We start from the raw sequence: 14,826 nt of genomic DNA, 5'->3' as shown, positions 1-14,826 counted from the left end.
AAAAGGAGCCAAGATCAATGCTACCATGTATAAACAATTGATTGGAAGCCTTATGTATCTAACTGCAACAACGCCGAATTTAATGTATGTAGTGTCTCTAATGAGCAGATTTATGGCAAGTCCAACAGAGTTGCATTGTCGAGCTACAAAAAGAGTGTTGAGATACTTAAAAGGTACTATAGATTTGGGAATCATTTATCGGAAAAGGGGTAATGGAGAGTTGAAAGCATATATTGACAGTGATTATGCAGGAGATATAGGTGACAGGAAAAGCACTTCTAGCTATGTGTTCTTACTCAGTGATGAAGGTGTGTCTTGGTCCTAAAAAAGACAACCTGTAGTTACGTTGTCCACTACTGAAGCAGAATTTGTGGCAGCCGCGTCTTGTGCTTGTCAAGGGGTTGGATGAGGAGAGTTTTGGAAAAACTTGGTCATTTTCAAGACAAGTGGATCACTATGTTATGTGATAACAGTTCCACTATTAAGCTATCCAAGAATCCAATCAGGCATGGATATAGCAAACACATTGATGTGAGGTTTCATATCTTGCGTGATTTGACCAGAGATGGAGTTATTGAGCTGAAGCATTGTGTCACACAAGAACAAGGTGCAAATATTATGACAAAACCACTGAAGCAGAATGCATACATAAAACTACGTGAGTCAATGGGTATGTGTGGAGTACCACGAGTAAACTGAAAGCATCCCTGCAATCAGTTTAGGGGAGAAATTATTAAAGATGGTCATACTAGACCTGTTCTCTAGGGATGAAATGGCTACATTTTCTTTAGGATGTCCACCTCTCTCGGAATGTTAGAACCACTATGTTAATTAGTGGGTGGTTGCTTTTTCTATTTTTAGAGTTGGCTAATTTTATCCTTTCTAAATTTGTTAGTGTGCAAGGCTATAAAAGGCAACCAAGTTGATTCGTACCATAATTGACTTTAGAGCTTTAGTTGGTGTGTTTACAACACCAAGCAGAAAAATGAAGGATATGGATCAAGATCCAAGATCGAGAGACTATCGATAAAATGCTTTTTTCTCGATCCTTTTCTCACGTTTTCTTGGACGAAATCAATGGTGCATTGATATTGCATTGATGACTTTGCCTTTGGTTTCTTCTACTTTTTTCTTGTTCAGTTTCTGATTCTGTTTCTTCTTTCTTTTGAATAATTTTGTTTTTGCCTGCCTTTTTTATCAGGTGGTTTGAACATGAAACTTATAGCATAGTAATGCAATATTGAGTGGACTCTACTCTGTATGTTGTTATTTTACTTATTTATAATAGAGGCATCTCTTGCCGGCTTCTTTTTTCTCCCTTGGTTGTATCTCTATCCTTGCGATTTACAAAGGTTTGTTTCTCGTCGACCAAAAACACACATAGTTTTCAAAAAGAATATCTCTTTGAAACCGCGTTCTTATTTTCGGTCAACTTTTGACAAGTAAGGCAACCCGTAAGAATTGTTTGCAATGGAAATATTATTGCTTAGAAACTTGACTTGAAGACACTTTGCCATTCTACAGTTGGGATTCGTTATAAGAGCTTATTTATATTTGTATCAATCTATCTTAATCCTATCAATTTCTATCCACAACCTAACCATATCGTTTTATCAATCTCTCGGGACCATATCGTTTCCTATACATAACCTAACCCTATCATTTTATCAATTTATCGTAACCATATCGTTTTCTATACATAATCTAACCGTATCATTATATTAAACATATCTTAACTAGGATGACAGAGCTCATGTAAATTGTAAGGGCTCAAGTCATTAAGCGTAGGAATGGTATCAGAGCCTCTCAATTTTCGTGGGGGAAGAGGAGTTACTCGATCTTTAAGAACGGCGTTGCAGAAACCAGGAAGATGATAAGAAAATTCAGATGAATTTGGAGTATGTGATAGCTGAGCGTATAGCCCTTGTGTTCCAGGTGGTAAGACGCGGGAAGCGCAGTAAGTCCGTTGGCAAGCTTGGGTGATTAGTCATATGAAAAATTCTGAAGAAAATCTTATCTACAACCTGACACCTTCATCAGAGACAGAACAAAGATTGACAACTTGTCAGCCGCACAGTGAAGGCTCACATGTGAATTAGCAGTGTTTGTAAATTATTAGTCTTTTAAATTATTAGTTTACTTTATATATTTTCTTACTTTTATGAAAACAAATCTTGCAGGGGAGCTGTTCTGCTAGATTCGATCTTATCTCTTAGTTGGCGTTTTTCAAATTTACGTTCAAAATCGAAGTCTATAAAAGGACTTCATCAATGTAAGAAGAGCATCGATCGTCCGATAGCTCTCTCTTGAATATCAATTGAAGATCGAAGATCAACTCCAAAATTGGACTATTCCAAAGGTAGATCCTAAAACTATCTACCAAGTTTCAACATTCAATTTTGCTCAAAGATCATGCATCAAATTCTCAGAGAAAAATATCCCAATTCACGCAATAGGGAGTCTCTGAATCTTTTTTCAAAATTTCTTATACTCCAACACCGTGAAGAGTTTAATTATCTTCATGTCGGTCTTGTCCAAGTCGCTGTAAAACCATTGTTCAGACTTGGGTTAGATATTCCGGTCCTTATCTCCTTACGAGATAAGAGTGATGGTGTTAATATAACACACGCGGAAGCAATTTGGATCTTAGGCACTTTTAGAACATCAATTATTATAAATAACTAGCATGTTCATAAGTATTAAAACTTAATGAGTTTAAATACTAATCTTTTGTAGTTCAAACTTCTTTTGCCTCACGAACCGGTTTCGAACCACCACTAGTGTCTTCTCCACTATCCTCCGGCCTTAGAACGGGATTGTGGAATCCGGTGAGTGACTAAACTTGGGAGGGATTTTGGATATGTGAAGAGAGTGTTTGTGAGAGGTTTTTCTCAAGGTTTTTCACCAAGATGAAGAAGACCTTCCATGTATCATGATCACTCTATTTAAAGAGTCATGTTTGCATGTTCATGCAAATTTGAGATCACCAAATTTTGACACTTAAAATTCCACTCAAATGTTTAGGATTATGTGGCAAGCATGCATGTTTGAGTTAACCAAATTTTGACACTCAAAATTCCACTCAAACTTGTGGGGTTTATTTGGCAAACATGCAAGTTTGGTTAAACAAAATTTTGACACCTCAAAATTCCACTAACATGGATTTTTCCATTAGATGAAAGTCAACATTTTGACTTTCTTCATTTTAATTCAACAATTAATTTGAATAATGAATTTCAAATTAAAGTAACATTAAATGATTAATTAAACTATTTAATTAATATTTAATATTAATTCAAATGCCAATCCCAATCAATTTCGACACATAATTGATTAAGATATTTAAATCTTATTTAAATATCTCAGATTCTCTCTTTTTGTTTAATTCGTAAATAAAACAAAATTGCGGTTAAATATATCGTATATATGTAACGCATATTCCCTAATTTGAATTCGAACACTTCGAACTCACTCGTCACACTGTTCTATGGTTTAGTCCGATATGAGCTAGCAGAGGGACCTAATGGACCTATAGATCATGGGCTCCAACGATCCAAGATTAACCGGTTAAACTCATTAACCTGGTTAACCAACATTCGTTAACTACTAGGACACTCCACTATAGCCTAGTAGTTGCACTCCCCTCACTATAGATATATTTCTGTCCATCTGATATAACCATGATTAGTAAGTCGATCTTTCACAGGTTGTTCGTAACTAGAGTTGGGTCAATTTACCGTTTTACCCCTGAAGTTACTTCTTGTTCCTTATGTCTCACTGATCCTCTAATGAACAATTGGTTTGTGGTCCAACCAGTAAACCGAATCCCTCTCAGGCCAATGAGAGGGTGGGGCCCCATGTTCAAGACCTGAAGTCAGTGCTTAAGGAAACTACCTTTCTTCTATCCCTAAAAGTGGGTAGGAGTGAATTTCGTCTTGCACCCCACGTCCCCAGCCATTCACCCAGTCTTACCCCTGAAATGGGAGGCCTGTTGAGTCGGCGAACTAGAGCCACTCTCACCCATGCAAATCTAAGGATAATTCCGAATAAACAGGAGTTCATGGTTAGCTCAGGATTAAAACCGAGTTACCTAGGTTATCGAATGAAAAGAAAATCAGTCTCAACAGTAAACGACATTATAAAGTGAGAGTGGTTTTCTTCATGGTCCGATCTTATGCAATACTCATTGCATAGGACGCCCCCACTCACATGTCTTCACATGTACAATTTAGTGATCACATTGTTTATATCATTTACAAAAGTGGGCCGCATCCATAGTATCCCCAGAATAAGGTACTCAGCCTTATCCTTATACTATAAATCATTTTGACTATATACTTGAACTTGATCCCCTCTTATGTCTCTACATATAGTTCAAGTAATCATACTATAGCCAGAGTGTTCTTAGTTTATTGGATTTAGATTAATGATCGTAAAGTTCACTTTATTCAATAACAATTTTTACTGAATAAACATCAATAATAACTTTATTGAAAATAGAATATATCTTTGTTTACAAACTATGAGTTTTAGGACATAAAACCCAACAAAGAGATATGAAGATTTCTCAAATTCTTTATTAGGGATGGTTCAATCCAATCTAGAGAATGGACCAGTCTATTTCAATTGTTATCCAAATTTTACTTTGTCGCTCCACGACCCGCACATATTATCAGCCCTCATGCTGGATTTACAATAAAAAAATTTGAACATCAAGGCTGAAACTCATTCTTCAGTCGTCATATTCAGGGTTTATTACAAACTCATGAATACAAATATTTCTCCAAGAGCATTAAGATCCTCACCAAAAGGATCAACCATGCTCATAGAAGCAAATATTGGAAAGTCTTCTGTGACTGTTCCAAAAACTCTTTCTTGGGATCAATTAACCAGAAATACACTCTGGAAAATAGAAGATGCTAATCTTCCAAGGAAAAAAGAATCTCAAAACCCAGTACAAATCATCGAGCATGACGATGGAAGCGTTGAGATAAAATTCAGTGAGGAACCTTCGTCAGAATCAAAAGTAAAAGAATTCTTGAGTTCTAGACCAAGTACGTCGGGAATTTCAAGATCAATGTATGACCCCTTAAAGGTAAAGGAGGTCAGTTATGATCAAAAGAGGGCATCAGTCCACTATGAGGATGGCTCAAGATCTCCAACCCATACAGATATGGATACTCAATCCGTCAACGAAAGTCAGCTAAATGTCATTACAGCTGATTTCCAGATAGACAAAGAATTTTTAAAGGCAGATTTTATGTCAGCTGTCAACTCTTCAAAGAGAAAAGCTTTCTTCCAAACCTACAAAGAAACTGAGCGATGCGAGTTAAGAGCTCAGTGGTATTCTCACATAGAAACCGTAGAAGAAAACATACCATTCTTCGAATGGTTTGAAGAAAATATTTTACAAATATGCACTTTCACTCAAAGAAGCTGGAAGACTACAAGAAGAGGTGAAGTATATTCAAAACATCCTCCGTTAGAAGAAGTCGAATTCGAAAATTACTATGGAGAAAAGGTCAAAGCTAGTCCCTTCAAAACTATCCCAGAAGGGCTAGAAAAGGGTAATCCGATCCTAAAGGATATCAAGAATATCCAGCATCAAAATAATTATTCAAACAAGATTTTATCTACGATCTCCACTCAGCTTGAGAGTATCGAAGGGAAAATCTTGAAGAATTTTGGTACTCTGCAAGAACAAGTGGGCAGTTCGGTACCGAAAGTCGATGAGTCAATCCCAATACTCAGACCGGCAAACCTCGACATATTTACAAAGAGGATTTCAAAAGAAGAGGCCGTTATGGCCAAAATAGAAGAAAAGTTGGATAGAATCCTAAATCCTGAATAACACATCAGAATTCATCTGTCAATGTCGTAAACAATGACAACGAAATCCAGGAATTCGAAGATGAGATTTTGGGCGAGGTTGAAGAACCTCTCTACAATCGAATCGAAAGAATCTCAAGAAAAAGTCAAAATAATACCAGTAATCAGAAAAACTGGTATCCTCAACCGTCTTTTCCGGATATTCAATTCGAAGAAAAGACTCTACAAACTCAAGCCCACTTCGATGACACGACAATCTATGAATGGAATATCGATGGATTGTCTGACTATCTGATAATGAATGTTGTCAATGAGATAATGATGGCCGCAGGCGCGTATAAATTACAGGGCCATAAATCTTACCATCAGATAGCTCAAGTTTTAGTAACAAGATTTACCGGGCAACTCAAAGACTGGTGGGACAAATATCTCGACGAAACAACTCGCCAACAGATAATAACCCACTATGTCGTTAGGCCAACTACTCAAGACATCAAAGAAGAAGGTCCATCAACTAGGACTGAAATACAACATGAAAGGGTAGAGGATGCTGTCAACACCCTCATTTATACCCTCATAGAACTCTTCGTCGGCGACCCTCTGAAATACCAGGAGAGATCCGCCGAGATACTCGTGAACCTGAAATGCCCTACCTTAGGTGATTTCAGGTGGTACACAGACATGTACTTCAGCAAAGTTCTTATTGGAACAGATAGTTCGTTGGAATTCTGGAAAGAGAATTTTGTCAATGGACTACCAAAACACTTCTCAAGGAGGATCAAAGACGGTCTAAAGACGAAGTATAATGGAATAATTCCATGGCAGACTTTGTCATATGGATCGATAGCATCCTTCATCATAGAAGAAGGACTCAGACTTTGTAATGAGTCAAAGATTCAAAACAAGCTCAATTCTTCAATATCAAACAGAAAAGAGCTTGGAAGATTGTTAAAGATCACGTATTTGTTTAGATTGCTGTCAGTTAGCATCTAATTAAATCTCCGTTAGGAGTTAGATTTAGTTTTTTATTTGATTTAGTTTTGATTTGATTAGATTTTATTTTGATTTGTTTACTGGTTTGTTACAGATTTTCTGCAGATTTTTAGGTAGATTTTCTGAAAATCTTTTGTATTCTCAGTATAAATATGGAGCATTCTTGCTCTTCATAATTCAATCATCTCATCTACCATTCAATAAATTCCTCTTTCACTAACAAAGATTTCGTGACCAATATGGATGCAAGGTGATAGAAGCTCCCTCAACCTCTAGAAGAAAGAAGGTTAAGACGCATCCAAAATCTTATAATTCATACAGGACCAGAGAAAAGTATCGGAATAAACCCGTGCAATCTCAAAAGCCAACGTATTCAAGAAGGAAGTATATTCCTACGAAAATCCAAAGAGGAAAGAAAAAGCAAACTTGCTTCAAATGTCGTGAAGAAGGACACTATGCTAACAAGTGTCCGATCAAAGAAAAGATCAATGAGTTGGATATAGATCAAGAGCTGAAAAATAAGCTATTACGATTGACCCTAACCGACTTAGAGCAATCAAGCAAGGGAGAAATTCTCGAACTCCAAGAAGAATCTTATTCATATTCTAGCACAGAATTCGAATTAGAACAGGAGGGAAAAAGAACATGCGAAGGATGCATAAATGTCCTTACAAAGGATCAAGAAATTCTACTCGAAGTAGTAGAAAAAGTTCAAGATCCAGAAATTCAACAGAAAATTGCTCAACGACTTAGAGATGCCATGACAATCTCTAAACCACTTGAAAGGGAAGAAAAAAATCTCTACAGACCCCAATCAGTTCTCCAAAAATTTGAAAAACCAAGAGAATCACTACTCAAGATCTACAAAGAGAGATTAATAGTCTCAAACAAGAAGTACAGGGGATAAGATCTGAAACTAGGTCAGAATCTTATATGCTTCGTCAAGAAATTCTCAATCTTCAGGAAAGGCTGCCTGAACAAAGGGAAACGGCGCATTAGAACCTGGACGAAGAAGATTTTCAAAGTTCCTTCGTTGGAGCCATCACCACTTCTCAATATCAAAAATGGTACGCTCTCGTTACCTTAAAAATTTATGATTTCAAAATCACACTTGAACCACTTGAAAGGGAAGAAAGAAATCTCTACAGACCCCAATCAGTTCTCCAAAGATTTGAAAAACCAAGAGAATCACTACTCAAGATCTACAAAGAGAGATTAATAGTCTCAAACAAGAAGTACAGGGGGATAAGATCTGAAACTAGGTCAGAATCTTATATGCTTCGTCAAGAAATTCTCAATCTTCAGGAAAGGCTGCCTGAACAAAGGGAAACGGCGCATCCGAACCTGGACGAAGAAGATTTTCAAAGTTCCTTCGTTGGAGCCATCACCACTTCTCAATATCAAAAATGGTACGCTCTCGTTACCTTAAAAATTTATGATTTCAAAATCACACTAAAGGCTCTCATAGATACTGGAGCCGATCAAAATTGCATTCAAGAAGGCCTAATACCTACAAAGTATTTTGAAAAAACTACTGAGGGCCTTAGAGGTGCTAACAACAACAAACTCAAAATTAATTACAAACTATCAAAAGTTCATGTTTGCAATGATGGAATTTGCTTCGTAAATTCCTTCCTTTTAGTAAAGGACTTAGGACAAGAGTTAATCTTAGGTACTCCTTTCATTACTCAATTATATCCTTTTAAAATAACTGAAAAAGGATTAGAGTCAAAGGCTTTAGGAAAGAAGATAATTTAATTTTCTTTCGCCCATAAGGATTAGTGAAATAAATAACCTTAAAAAAAATACAATTATTCGATCTATAAATGTACTAGATTATAAGGAAAAACAAATTTCCTTTTTAAAAGAAGGAATTTCATTCAAAAGAATAGAAGAACAGATTCAAAATAAGAAAGTCCAGTAAAAAATCAAGACTTTACAAACTGATATAGAAAGGGAGATTTGTTCAACTATCCCTAATGCCTTTTGGAATAGGAAGCAGCACATAGTTGATCTTCCTTATGTCAAAAACTTCGAGGAGAAAAATATTCCTACGAAGGCCCGACCTATTCAAATGAATAGAGAATTACTAACATTCTGCAAAGCAGAAATCAATGATCTTTTGCAGAAGGGTCTTATTAGACCGTCAAAGAGCCCCTGGTCATGTGCGGCTTTTTACGTCAACAACCAGGCAGAGAAGGAACGAGGAGTCCCGCGACTGGGAATAAACTACAAACCCTTAAATAAGGTTTTGGAATGGATTAGATACCCAATTCCAAATAAATCAAATTTAATGCAAAGAATTTCAAATGCAAAAGTATTTTCAAAATTTGATATGAAATCAGGATTTTGGCAAGTCCAGATTTCAGAAACGGACAAATATAAAACGGCTTTCAATGTCCCTTTCGGACAATACGAATGGAACGTTATGTCATTTGGGCTAAAAAACGCTCCATCCGAATTTCAAAAGATTATGAATGATATTTTCAATTCTTTTCAATTGTTTATATTGACGATGTTCTGATTTTTTCTCAAAACATCGATCAACACTTTAAGCATTTTCAAACATTTTTGACGACAGTCAAAAGAAACGGTTTAGTTGTGTCTAAACCCAAAATTAAACTTTTTCAAACAAAAATCCGTTTTCTTGGATTTGAAATTCATTTGGGTCTAATTAAACCCATTCAAAGGTCCATTGAGTTTGTCTCAAACTTTTCGGATCAAATTACAGATAAAACCCAACTACAAAGATTTTTGGGATGTCTCAATTATGTGTCTGATTTCCTTCAAAATATCAGACCCATTTGCAAACCACTTTTTGAAAGGCTAAAAAAGAATCCAAAGCCCTGGACTGAAGAACACACCAAAACAGTCCAAAAAATCAAATCCATTGTCAAGTCAATTCCGTATTTATCGCTGATAAACCCAAGGGCTAGTTTAATAGTGGAGACCGATGCATCCGATATTGGATATGGAGGAATCCTGAAACAGTCCCTTGACAAGAAAGGAAGCCATTGTCCGTTTCCATTCGGGAATATGAAATTCTACTTAAAAAAATTACTCAACAGTAGAGAAAGAAATACTTTCAATAGTACTTTGTGTACAAAAATTTCAAAGTGATTTAATTAACAAAAGCTTTGTTATCAAAACAGATTCAAGGGCATCTAAATTTGTTTTAGAAAAAGATGTCAAGAATCTTGTATCTAAGCAGATTTTTGCTAGATGGCAAGCCATTTTATCTTGCTTCGACTTCCAAATTTTGCCTATAAAAGGGGTCGAAAACCCTTTGGCAGATTACCTCTCAAGAGAGTTCTTACTCTCAAGGAAAAATTCTCCCTAACCAATCTCCTTCTCCAAGTAATGACCGGAAAGAAAGTGATCGAAAAAGGGAAGAAGCCCAATGCTTCTTCAAGCACACTTACTCCAATGACATCCGGCAACTATGCGATGGATGCTGGTTTCACATTGGTGACCAGATCTCAAACAAAGCTTTCTAAAAAACAGGCGAAGGTTATCACTCCGACGAGGCCTTCTGCCTCTTCAACACGGCCATCTGCCGTTACTCCATTGAGACCTACTGTCTCTTCCACTTCAAAGGGACCTTCTGTCCTCTCGACCTACTCGGACGCGGTTGTTCCCGTTCGTTTTTCTCCAATTCCTGAAATCAGGACCTATTTTCAAAAATCTATCTATACTAGAAGCTCTGGTAGAACCAGAATACGACGACCCGAAAATCGGAGAATCGTAAAAAAAGCCTATCCATCGGGATTCTTTTATATCTCAGAAGATCTTCATAAGACCAGAAGGTTTTATGAATTCATTCTTGTTGATACAAAATCCGTTGAAATTACTCATATTCCGAGTGCGATGATCCTTTGAAAATCGCGTATTCAAAATTGAAAATTTTCAAAGTCATGAATTCGACGTATTGGAATCAAGACCCATACACGGAAAAGACCTTTTCAAAACCCGTTGTTCCTCATTCTTACTCATACAGAGATTATCAGATGGCTTGGTTTAATGTCATTTAGTATCAAAATTACGAGCACTCATGGTTTATTCAATTCTGCCAGAATGCTCATAAAATTCATTACCCATTTTGGTTCATCAAATGGTGGAAAATCTTTGGATCAGCCAAAGATATATTTCTAGTTCCAATACAGGAATCGTTTCACTACTTCGTTCAAAATATATTCAAAACCCCATTTCCATTAACCATGCGTTTTTGCGTATACTTTCAAATTCTTTGGATTTTAACTTGGAATTTTCAAATTAAGGAAACCGAAGACCAAATAAAACAGGTCTTCAAAACTATCAAAATCAAATGGTGAGATAAATATACTTATACCCACGCAGACATCAAAGCGGTAAAGGTCTGGCTATCTGAGAATGGCCACCTTTAGGATTTATCCAAGAAGAGGACCTCCGAATTCCTTAATTCAAAGTCGAAGCTACTCGCTGCATTAGCACAGACAACATCTGAAGCTGATTTTCAAAAACTTCTTTAAGAGGCAGGATCAGTCGGTTCGACGTCTTCTCCTTCTATTATAGAAGAAGAAGATGAAGACACGATTTATGATCTCAATGATCCATTTTTTGATTCTCAACCACCTTTGTAGATATCATCATCTCAACGACTATGTTAAACTAATTTTAAAAAAAAAAATTCCGTGAGTAGAATATGTTCCCTGACATATTCCCACTTTACTTCTTCAACTTCCCATCTTTTGGAATTTTATTATTTTGGTTTTTTCTATTATTGATGTATCTTTTCCTATTTTCATCATATCTTCAACAGGTGTGATTGGTGAAGTAAGTATTGTCTTAAGAAGAGACCGTCACAGTAAGTCGATTCTCCAAAACTTCTATATTTTTTGTTTTGTGTTTTGTCAAGTTTCACCAACGTAAACCGTATTTGGATTTTTAAGAATAAGAATTACAAAGGATTGACCATGAAAAAGGAAGTGAATTTTGAAAGGTTAGAAGTCAAGAAAGAATTGATTGTAACTTAAAATAACTCGATCAAAGTCTTTCCTAAAACACTAACAATAGAAAATGAGATCTTTAATAAAAGTAAGAAGCGTTGGATGTAGGTTTTTAGACTATGCTGCTTGGAACGCATGAAGTCTTGAGCATAGGTTTTCAGACCGTATCAAAGGGCAAGCCCTAAGATGCGGGTTCAGACTACGTCTCTTGGAACGCATGAAACCTTTGACGTAGGTTTAGACTGTGTCACTTGGACACAGGTTGTCAGGTTCATCATTTAGTACCGCAAATTCTAGGGGGAGTGTCTTGGAGAACGAATAAGGAACATAACAAGAATCTAGAAAGTATCAAGAACAAGGCAACGATCAAGGACTAGAACATAGATCAAGATCCAATTTCTAAGGATAAGGACCAAGAACCAAGCACCACAGTACCAAGGCCCTTAGAGGATAACAAACGTTTTAGAACCCAAGGTCCAAGGTCCTCAGGATAGATCTTGATAAGAACCCCAAGTCAATAACAGAATTAGAGGGCCTAAGTACTTACCACAAGAACAAGAACAAGAAAAAAAAGAGTGTGTGGCAAGAACATGAATAAGAAAAGAAAGAGTGTGGTACCGTAGCATATCAAGGACACAATTAAGAGCTTCAAGTAGGCTACTTACTGAGTCTTGTACTCATTCCTTAATCTCTATTTTTTTTTTTTCAGATAATAAGAAGCTGGTCGAGGTTGGGAGTGGACTCTGGAGCAGGTGTCATAGAGAAGCCTCAACCTTCGTCCTCGACCCTTATTTCTTTTAAAAAGTTGTGTCCATTCCTTATTTTGTGTTTTAACTCATGTATTGTGTTGTGTTTTAAATACTTTTATATAAACTTTATTTTGATATAATATAAATATAATGTATGTTATGTTTTAAATTCCATTTGTCTTATTTCGTGAAATATTTACTCATCTTTTTGGAGTCATCGAGTCAACCAGGTCCTTACAATAGGCATATCTCCTTAATACTATGCATGAACGATTAAAATATAATTATGGTTTAGTTTATCGAATGGAATATCACCCTAACCGCATGCGTGAATGAAACAAGTTAAGCTTACGGTGTTAGAGCTAGAGAGGTATTCACATTAATCCAAGACTAATAATTTGTTTGTACTTCTCCTTGAAAAAATTCAACATAACAATATCTCAAACTTTGAACTTTCTTCCATGTGTAACCTAAAAAAAAAATGAGAACTTAGAAAGCTCGAAAGTTCAGACATTATTTATTCAAAGTATAATTTGTAAAAGTGCAATGCATTCCATTGCATCACATGAAAACAAAGGCGGAAATGAAAGAAAAATATATGAAATCAACAATAGCAATGACATACATGATGACTCCCAACATGCTTACAAAATCCTCCTTTCTCACATCCAGAAATGTAGTGAGTCCAACATTTGCCATCGGCTTGATCGTCTACTCCAGGCTTGCAAGCTCCCAAACTAGGATGGTTGTTACAACACAATTGAGCCTGTGCATTCAAACTCCCTGTAACTCTACTAGTTAATTTTCAATAAGAAAAAAATAACACTAAAAAATTATTTAATAAGAAAAGTTAGACCTGAATATAAAACGAGGAAGGTAATGAAGAAGCCGGTGAAAATTGCTCCTCCTTTTGTCATTTCTCTCGATTGTGTTGTAAAAAAATTGTTGAAATGTGTGATGCGACTGCAAAGGAAGAGGGTGGGTTTTTATTGTAAAATTTTGAGGACAAACTTTATGACAAACCTTATTAGTGACACAATCTGGATCAACTTTTAAAGGAAAATATGTAAATTATTTTTAAATGGATTTTAAGATTAATTTTTTACCATATAAATTTATTTATTAATAACCACCTACATTTCACCACATCAATATTATATAATATGCATTGTAATTTATCGTTTTTATTTATTTATTTATTTTTATTATGTCCAAAAGCAGCATATACCTTACCATTTATCATGAGAAACAATATATTAATAAGAAATTTGACAATTCGAAATATTTCATATGTAGGTTGTGTATTAGTATATGGACCACATTTAAATTAGAAAATGAAAACACATGCAAGTCTCCTCGTATGTTCACGATCTTCTTCGTTGATCACAGTCAACATTGACAATAATTAATGGGCAGCCAGCATGTCCTCCTCACCGTTTCTCATTACTTCACTATCATGACCAAAATTTTAAGCTCCTTGAAGCATGAACTGCAATATAGTGTGATTTGGAACCGATAAAAATACAATAAATGTTTTTACTTTTTAAAACATGGAGAATTTGGGATAATTAGTCTATTACCTAAACCATACTTACGTAGTTATGTGGTATGTCATCCTCGGATGAGTTTAAGGAGAGGGGATTCCTTAGGTTGTCCACTTCCTTTTCCACACATAACTCTATTCCTACACCTAAAAAACTCCCTTGATAGTCCTGTTAGGTCAATTGGTCGGTAAATGTCATGAACCTAGGAAAATCTATGTCTATGAATGTCATACCCCAAATAAGTTAAGGCGCCCACAAGAATTAAGGGATCTAAAGGAAAAAGCTAAAGGACATAAGGAGAGTTTAAGGAATCTAAGAAAGTTATTTGAAAAGAAAAGGTTATGATAGGATAAGAAAATGGAAAAGAATTTGATGCATTATTCTCCTGATGTTTCAAATTTTGATCCTTTTCCATAGCTTATTATTCTCTGTCATTCTTATTGTTAGAAATCATGATGTGTTTGGCCGTACATACTTAAATAATTGTCAATATTATTTTTATCGTTGTTACATCATATACCTCTAAAAAAAAAAAAACTTTCGTACTCGAAAGTGCTTTAATCTCCAGATAACTCAAGTTCTCGTTCTAAGAGTTCTTTGTTAAGTCTTGAAGCACAACTAAGGAAAAATTGTTAACAAGGTTTCCCTAATTCATATGAGTCAAACATTTCTTTGCATGCATAAATATTTCATAAGAAACTTGTCACTTGGTATTCATAAAAACCT

This window comes from Cucurbita moschata, unplaced genomic scaffold, assembly GCF_002738365.1.
Source record: "Cucurbita moschata cultivar Rifu unplaced genomic scaffold, Cmos_1.0 Cmo_Scf00156, whole genome shotgun sequence".
NCBI lineage: Eukaryota > Viridiplantae > Streptophyta > Magnoliopsida > Cucurbitales > Cucurbitaceae > Cucurbita > Cucurbita moschata.
This window is presented reverse-complemented; position numbering follows the sequence as displayed.